The sequence below is a fragment of the Phyllostomus hastatus genome, unplaced genomic scaffold (genome assembly GCF_019186645.2).
Source record: "Phyllostomus hastatus isolate PE091 unplaced genomic scaffold, TTU_PhHast_1.1 phas_scaffold_1674, whole genome shotgun sequence".
Classification (NCBI taxonomy): domain Eukaryota; kingdom Metazoa; phylum Chordata; class Mammalia; order Chiroptera; family Phyllostomidae; genus Phyllostomus; species Phyllostomus hastatus.
The window spans coordinates 22,311,760-22,320,246 of record NW_025334011.1 but is presented as its reverse complement, the minus strand read 5'-3'; the positions used below and the strand labels follow the sequence as shown (position 1 = coordinate 22,320,246).

The following is an 8,487-nucleotide window of genomic DNA, read 5'->3' as shown; positions in this document are numbered from 1 at the left end:
AGTGTTGTAACAACTACAAAGATTCCAGTATGCACACTATTCTGTGGTGGGCAAGGGGCCAGCCCTCTGGGTTTTCTGGGACCTCCTCTCAACCTCTCTGCTTCCCAGCAAGTTCTGGCCGTTCTGTGAGGACATATCCTACAATCCCTTTATCATGATCCCTGAAAGCTTCTTTCATTCTCAGAAAAATGCCATCTTTTAAATGCTGGACATTTCTGAACACCATGATTCAAAAAATAAAACAAAAAATGAACCCAAATCAAAATGTGGTTAAACTAGTATGAGAGATTTTCAACCAGCTTTCAGTTTAAAGTGGCGGTGCTCTCAGTGCTGGTGAGGAGGACAAGAGTCCCCAGCTGCTGTCGGGACTTGGATAAACACTGGAGGGGGGTGTACAGGGCTCGGTGTAGGCTCATTGGTCTCCTCTGCCCCAGCATCACCAGTCTCACCTGGTCAATAACATCCAGTAAGTTTTTGGCATCCACAGCCAGAACTTGTCTGGCAGTCAGCATCTGCTTTTGTACTCCTCCTGGAGGCTGGTCATGACATACTCCAGGACAGCTTCATCCCATTGATGAGCTCTTAGTGAGTGCTGGCTGGCAGCGTGTGGACGGTCTCATCCACAGTGGCCAACAATGTCTGCAGGGCCAAGCTGACTTCCTTTACCATGGGGACATACTCATCTGTCAGGGCTGGCTGGATCTTACTAGACATCTCCAAGAGGGCCTTCACTAGGCCCGTCATGTATTCTGCCATTTGCAAGGTCCAGGTTGGCAGTTGAGATGGGTGCTGATTTCCTGGGGCTGAGGCTTGACATCCTTGTTGTAACTGTCTCCTGGGCTGCTGAGTCTGCAAGGCTGCCTAGGTGGCCAGGTGCTCCAAGGTGCCATGGCTTATTTGGAAGAGCTGCAGGATCTGGTTTTCCCACATGCCAATAAATGTGTTGGTTTCCAGTTGGGCCTCGGGGACTCCTATCTTTCCAGTCCCTGCTGTCTTGAGAGAGCTACACATCAGGCTTCAGAAATTTCTCCTCTTTTTCTCCAGCCAGAACTGGTCTTCCTCCATCTCCTTCTGCTGATGGATTGGCCCAGCACTGCAGAGTCCTCCACACTGGGCTGCCATGTCGATTTCTTCTGTGGTCTGTGATTCTACAAATCTACTTGGCTCAAAAGAGATGCCTGCTCTGGGTAGATGCTGCTAGTCATAGCTGTGATTCCATGTGAACCTGGGTAGCCAGAGACCTGGTAATGATTGGTCTGTACCATGTGCTATGGGCCAGGATAAAATCCTTCACTACACCTGGGACTAAGAATATCAGGTCTTCTGGCCTTGGATAATGCTTCTTCAGACCCTCCAGAGTCCCAAGACACTGTAACCTGTTTTCTGGACTTTGTATTCATCTGATCTTCATGCTGAACCTTCTCCTCCTCCAGGATTGTGCTGAGTTGAGCCTTGAGCTCTGTGAACCTAGGCTGCCTGCTGGGTCATAGGCTCAGCATTTCGTCATAAGGCTCTAAAGGGTAGGAGAACAATTTGGAGGCATTGGCAACATTTCCCCATGCCCAATTCAACACATATCATCACTGTTATTCACTCCTTAAACAGGCCTCGCACCATGCATCAGTATCTTCCTCATATATACACCATCATCCTCATATCACTAGCTGATGGAAAATGTCAAAAATCAATTAATTCTGGAGCCATTCTTTTAATAGACAATTTTCCTTTAGAAGCTTTGTAGTAAGTACTGCCTTCCGTATATTGGGATAAGCCAATATCTCCTAATTCCATGTAATCATTTAAGGATCCCAGAACATTCTGAGCAGCAATGTCCCTGTGCGCAAATCTTTTGCTCTTCAGGTACCCAGGAGTTATTAAACTGGTAGGCATACAGGATCGAAGATACTAGATCCAACCTATACTTCCAGACTTGCAGAAATGACCTCAGCTCTCGGAGCAGGTATAGCTCCATGATGATACAGATGGGGTTCTCAGTGATGTTGTCAACCAGCTTCACAATATGAGGGGTGGGGCAAACTGACGTATTGTTAAGGCTTCTTGAAGGATTCTCTGTCTCATGCTGTCTAAAATGCAGTTTTTACATGTTTTAATTATAACCACCAAAGCTGGATTGTTTGGGCTCATGTAAATGCCCTGATGTACATCTCCAAATTGGCCTTCTCCAGTACATCATCCAAGCTCTAGTCCTTCTCTTTGAATCTCATAGGCCCTGGGTGAGGGCATGATGTATCTTCTTTGTGTGTAGTCCCAGCAGGGCCATCTGTTTCTGACACAGAGACTATGTGTGTCTGAACACCTTGCTTTTGCCTGTTGACAAGCTTTGGTATTAATGGCAAAGCTCATTTGCTTTCTTTCTGGGGTCTGATGGTAAAAAACTATGTGACTCTATTCACCAGCTGGCAATATCCATCTATCAAGTCAGTCATATTCATGGCAATGGTTGGGTACGGTACTATCACTGTCAGAGGCTCAAGTGCACTTGCTATTTTTAGTAGTAGCATTTCTTTTCTTCCCTTGTCTTCACTGTTAGAATATGGAATTCTCTGCACATGACTGAAGTTGGCCAGATATGTGGGATTGCAGCCCTTGTCTGTTAGGTAGCAAATGCCTTCCTTGGGGCTGAATGCCAGCTCCACTGAAATAATCAAGCTTGAACCAAGAGCACACTTGAAGCATTCCTTATCAAATCTGCAGTGGGCAAAGGACTGCAAAGAATTTCAGAATACTTTCTTCTCTATTAAGGGTGGCAAACTGTCTAAATGTTTATTAGATCAGTTTTCTTAGTTTCGGCCTTGACAGAACCCAGTAAACTTCTAGGAAAAAGTCACTTCAAACCAATATGTTTTTCTAATACTTTATAGTTAGACCTCTTCTCTAGTGTATTGCCCTGCATCTCCCAGTATGATTGCTGCAACCCAACTTCTTTTTTTATTTTCTACTGTATTTTTTCCCATTACCATCTATCTCACTTATACTTCCCTCCCCACTGGCACCCAATTTCAAAGCAATGTCCTGGACCATTTGGTAAACTATCACTAATATATAATGACTTTTCAATTATTGATAGAGGAAATTTGAAGTTTGCTAGTCTTCAGTAAACTGGTTTAGAAATTCTTTTGGCAAATAATCAATTCCCAATTCATATTTGCACTCCTTCAGCAGGTGTGTTAGCTCATACTTTTCCCGCAGGCTGGAGACAGCCATGTCCAAGTGTAGCCAGTGGACCTCCTCTGACCACAGGTGACTGAGCTAAAACCTGTAGCAGGCCATGTGCTTTACTATGTGACTGTCCACCATCTTCTGAATGATGCTCCTCACTTCAGTAGCATCTCCTTGCCTGATAACACTGGCCCAAGTAGTCGGCTCACTGTTACTTTCAAAATAATGAAAAACCTACAGCACGCTCTCCATGGCTTCCTGGGAACATTCCACACCAGTATCCAGCAATGTCTTGGTACTCCAATTCAGTGAGTGATGCAAGTTTGTGTCCAGGAGAGCAGCTTCCATTATTTTGCTACATGCTAGGTACCTGTCCTATGAGTTCAGAAGGCCACAATAAATTGTCAAATGATGATTTAAAGGGAATACCGCTAGTGTCTCTTTCCTCTTTTCATAGCAGTAAGAGAACTCAGATCAATCTGGTTACAGAGAGGTGAAGACAGATGGTGCAGTGTCCTCCAGTGTCTTTATGTGTACTGTAGGTCAAGTTCCATCAGACAGCAGACATGGATATAGTAGACAGATCATACATGTTTACTAGATGTACCACAATAGTCATTTTAAAATTTATGTATTTTTACACTACCTTTTAGTTCCCTTATACCCCCTACCCCACAGAATTACCACAGTGTTTTCCATGTCCATGAGTCCCTTTTCTATTTTGCTCAATCCTTTCCACCCCTTAACTTCCCCCTGCCCTTAGCTGTCATCCTGCTCTCCATGAGTCTGTCTCTGTTTTGCGTATTAGTTCAGTCTGTTCATTAGATTTCACATATGAGTGAAATCATATGGTATTTGTCTTTCTTTGACTGACCTGGAGAATATTATCCTAAGTGAAATAAGCCAGAAGGTCTTTATGACAGGGTGGTATTGGATGGCCACCTATATAAATTCCCACATTTGTCCAATAATGTAAGGTCATATTCCATTATTTTCTTTTACAAGAGTCCCCATTAATTTCTTTTACAAATTTCTTTTTCCATTGGATGCCAGCTTTTTATTTTTATTTTAAAATAAATTTTATTGAATTTATTGGAGTTACATTGGTTAAATAGGTTTGAAGTGTACAATTCTATAATACATCATCTATATACTATATCATCTATTCACTACTCAAAATAAAGTTTCCTTCCATCACCATTTATTCTCCCTTTATCCTCTTCTACCTGTCCTCCTCCCTCCTCTGGTAATCACAATACTGATGTCTATATCTATGAGCTTTGTTTTTTTTTTAATCTCTTCACCTGTTTTACCCAACCTCCAACCCCCCATTCCTCAACATCTGTCTGCCAGTTCTCTGTTATCTATGAGCCTGTTTCTATTTTGTTTGCTTGTTTATTTTGTTCATTAGACTATTCATGTAAATGAAATCATATGGCATTCGTCCTTCTCTAACAGCCTTATTTCACTTAACATAATAACATCTAGGTCCATACATACTGTTGTGGAAGGTAAGATTTCCTTCTTTTTTATGGCTGAGTAGTATCCTCTTGTGTGAATGTCTACAGTTTTTTTTTATCCACACATCTACTGATGGGCACTTGGGCTGCTTCCAAATCTTAGCTATTATAGATAGGGCTGTTATGAACTTAGCAGTGCATACATTCTTTTGAATCAGGGTTTTAGGTTTCTTCAATTTACTCCAAAAGTAGAATCTTTGGGACATAAGGCAGTTCCATTTTTAATTTTTGAGGAAAATCCATAGTGTTTTCCAGAGTGGTTGTACCAGTCTATATTCCTACTAAAGTGCACTAGGCTCCTCTCTCCTCAGCATCCTCACCAACATTTGTCATTTGTGGATTTATTGATGGTAGCAGTACTAAGAGGTGTGAGGTGATATCTCATTGTGGTTTTAATTTGCACTTCTCTGATGATTAGTGACATTGAGCATCTTCTTATATGTCTACTGGCCATCTTTGGAGAAGTGTCCATTCAGGTCCTTTGCCCATCTTTTAACTGGATTGTTTCTTGTTATTGAGTTGATTGAATTCTTTATAAATTTTGACTATTAATCCCTTAACAGAAGTATCATTGGCAAATATGTTCTCTCATTCAGTGGGTTGTTTTTTCATTTTGTTGATGGTTTCTTTGCTGTGCAAAATCTTGTTAGTTTGACATAGCCCTATTTATTCATTTTGTCTTTTGTTTCCATTGCCTGAAGAGATATATAAGAAAAATATTGCTAAGAGAAATGTCTGAGATTTTACTGCTTATGCCACTTTTTTAGGTACTGAGTCTTACATCCTACAGTATTAAGAATTTGTTGGGCTTCTGGTCATGATGGCAGCATAGGTGAACACAGTTTGCCTCCTTGTACAACTACATCAAAATTACCACTGAACTACACAACAACCATCACTTAGAACTGTCAGAAATCAAGCTGAATGGAAGCGTGACAACTATAGAATTAAAGAAACCACATCCATCTAGACTGGTAGGAGGGTTGGAGGCACAAAACAGGCTGGTCCCACATCCACATGAGGTGGATAAAAATTTGGAAGGGATATCTTGGGAGCAATGAGTCCCAGCCCAACACCAGGTCCCCAAACCCAGGGTTCCAGTGCCAGGAAGATAAGTCCCCATAACTTCTGGCTGAAAAATCCAGCAGGGATTGAGTAAGTGGAAGAAACTTCTGGAGTCCCAAGCAGTTTCTATTAAAGAATGCACACATGGACTCACTTATTCAGATTCACTCCCTCTGAGCTCCAAGACTGGAGTAGCATCTTGAAATGCATCAGTGGCATACAAGGAGAAACTGAAGTGTCTGGCATCAAGGTGAGAGCTGGGGGACAGGTTTCTTCCAGATAGACTATTTGCCTCACCCTACACATTTTCTGAGACTCCATTCCACCCAATTATGGGTCCACCCAAGCTGCTTTTCCATATGAATGGCTAGTCTTGGCTCATGTTTCACAGCTTCCTAAATGCTCTCAGAGAAGCAAAAGCCAGTCTCAGTGAGCCCCCAGCACCTGTACCTGTTTCTAAGTGGCTCCAGGCCTGACAGTAGCAGCAGGCAGCCTTGATTCACAGCATAGCTTTGCCTGGGGACTTCTAAGCTCAGCACATGTAGCAGCCATCTCAGATTGCATTATAGCTCAGACAGAGTGATCCCAAGCAAAACACAGGTGGGGGCTGACCTTGGCCTATACCACCCAGAAAATTCCAGAGCCTGTACACCCAGGGGACAGCTACAGACCATGTTGGAGAACTACCACCCTACCCCTGCACAAATGATTCTTCACAGAGGGCAGGGGTTGGTGGTCAGTGGCCACGGCCAGTCATTGCAGCTGACTGGCTTAGGCAAATCCCTCCCACTGGCATGCTTATAGCAATCAAGGCTCAAGTGCAAGAGGAGGGTGCACTCAGCCCACATGAAGGACACACCTTGAATCCCAGCTTGGATGATAGGGGAGGCTGTGCCACTGGACCCTACAGGACACCTACTACATTAGAGCATGCTCCCAAGACAGGGAGTCATAGCAACTCTTCCTAATACTTAGAAATAAACATAGAGTAGCTGCCAAAATCAGGAGACAAAGAAACATGGCCCAAATGAAAGAACAGATCAAAATTCTAGAAAAAGAACTAAAATAGATGTAGATAAGCAATCTATTAGGTGCAGAATTCAAAACACTGGTTATAAGAATGACCAAAGAACGTAGTGAGGACCTCAACAGCATAAAAAAGATCCAGTCAGAAGTGAAGTATATGCTAATTGAAATAAAGAACAATTTACAGGAAAACAACAGTAGAGTGAGTAAAGCAAATAATCAATTCAATGATTTGGAATATAAGCTTTGAAGTATTCATCTTACAAATGTATGTTATCATTTTTACTTAACAAGGTTTGCAAATGGCAACCTTCATATATAAGTAAAAATAAAATTACACATATATGTAATTAGTTTTTTAATCCTTACCCTAGGATATAGTTATTGATTTTAGAGAGAGAAGGGGGGAGGGAGATAGAGAGAAAGAGAAATAAAAAACATCGATGTAAGAAAGAAACATTGATTGGCTGCCGCCCTTATGTGCCCCAACCATGGATCAAGCCCATAACCTTTGGTGTACGGACAATGTTCCAACCACCTGAGCCATCTGGCCAGGGCCATTATAAGTTATCTGAACAAATGCTGAACTAATACACAAAATTTTAATTTATTAATGCTCCTCCAGGCCTATCCCTAACATAAATTCTTATACAAACTTTTTTCTAGGTTCTACTTTCCTATATTTATTTTTATTTTATTTTTCTCAAAAAATAGTTTATTTCTACACTGATAGAAATATCTTTGACATGTGAAACTCTTTCCCATTTAGTTTTAAATATCCCATGTTGACACTACTAAGGCCAGGTACAGTGACTGTATGTAAGAAAAATTTTTTACTTGATCAAGTCTATCACAAGGACATCCTGTTCTGTAGTTAGGCTGAGATGGATTAAAGACTGACTCTTTGGTTGCCAAGAACTTTCTGTAAGTAATAAAACTTAAGCTGAAAAAAGGTCAACAATAGAAGAGTAATCTATTATCATCTTTTAATTGATAGAAGGGATATACATAAAGGCCCTGAAGCAGGGAAATGAGGAATAGAACCACTTGAACATGTGAAGGTGGAACAGCATGAATAAATTGATCCATTCACACTCCTAAATAATTATCACACACAATTATATGCCAAACTAATTAGTTCAAAATTATTAACAATATACAAACAAAACTTAAAGGAGTGTAGCACCAGGACAGTAGCATTTAAATACACAATTTTTAAAGAAATACATTTACTAAGTTCCTGATACCATAGGCATGCTAATTCACTCTGAATAGTTTTCCACATAAACATGTGGTGTGGACCTGGCTGGTGTGGCTCAGTGGACTGAATGCTGGCCTTCAAACCAAAGTGCCACTGGTTCAGTTCCTAGTCAGGGCACATGCCTGGGCTGTGAGCCAGGTCCCTAGTACCTGAGAAGTAATAACATATTCATGTTTCTCTCTCCTCCCCTCTCTCTAAAAATGAATAAATACAATGAAAAAAATGTGTTGAGTAGAACACAGAGAAGGTTAACAATATCTTCAAGGTCACTCAGCTAGTAAGCGTGTGAGCCAAAATTCAAACCCAGGTCCATGTGATATCAAAGCCAATGTCTCTTCCACTATTTGTTTTTATTTCCTTCAAAATATAAATCATATAAGGTCATTTTTACAACAAGAGCTATTTCTTCACTGAACACACCCAGCCTGTATCATA

The 8,487-nt window shown here is 41.3% G+C and overlaps 1 pseudogene; it reads right to left on the bottom strand.

Annotated features, from left to right (window-relative positions):
- Window positions 1-302: 302 nt before the first annotated feature.
- LOC123831085 lies at window positions 303-2,947 on the bottom strand (annotated as a pseudogene).
- Between the last annotated feature and the right edge of the window lie 5,540 nt (window positions 2,948-8,487).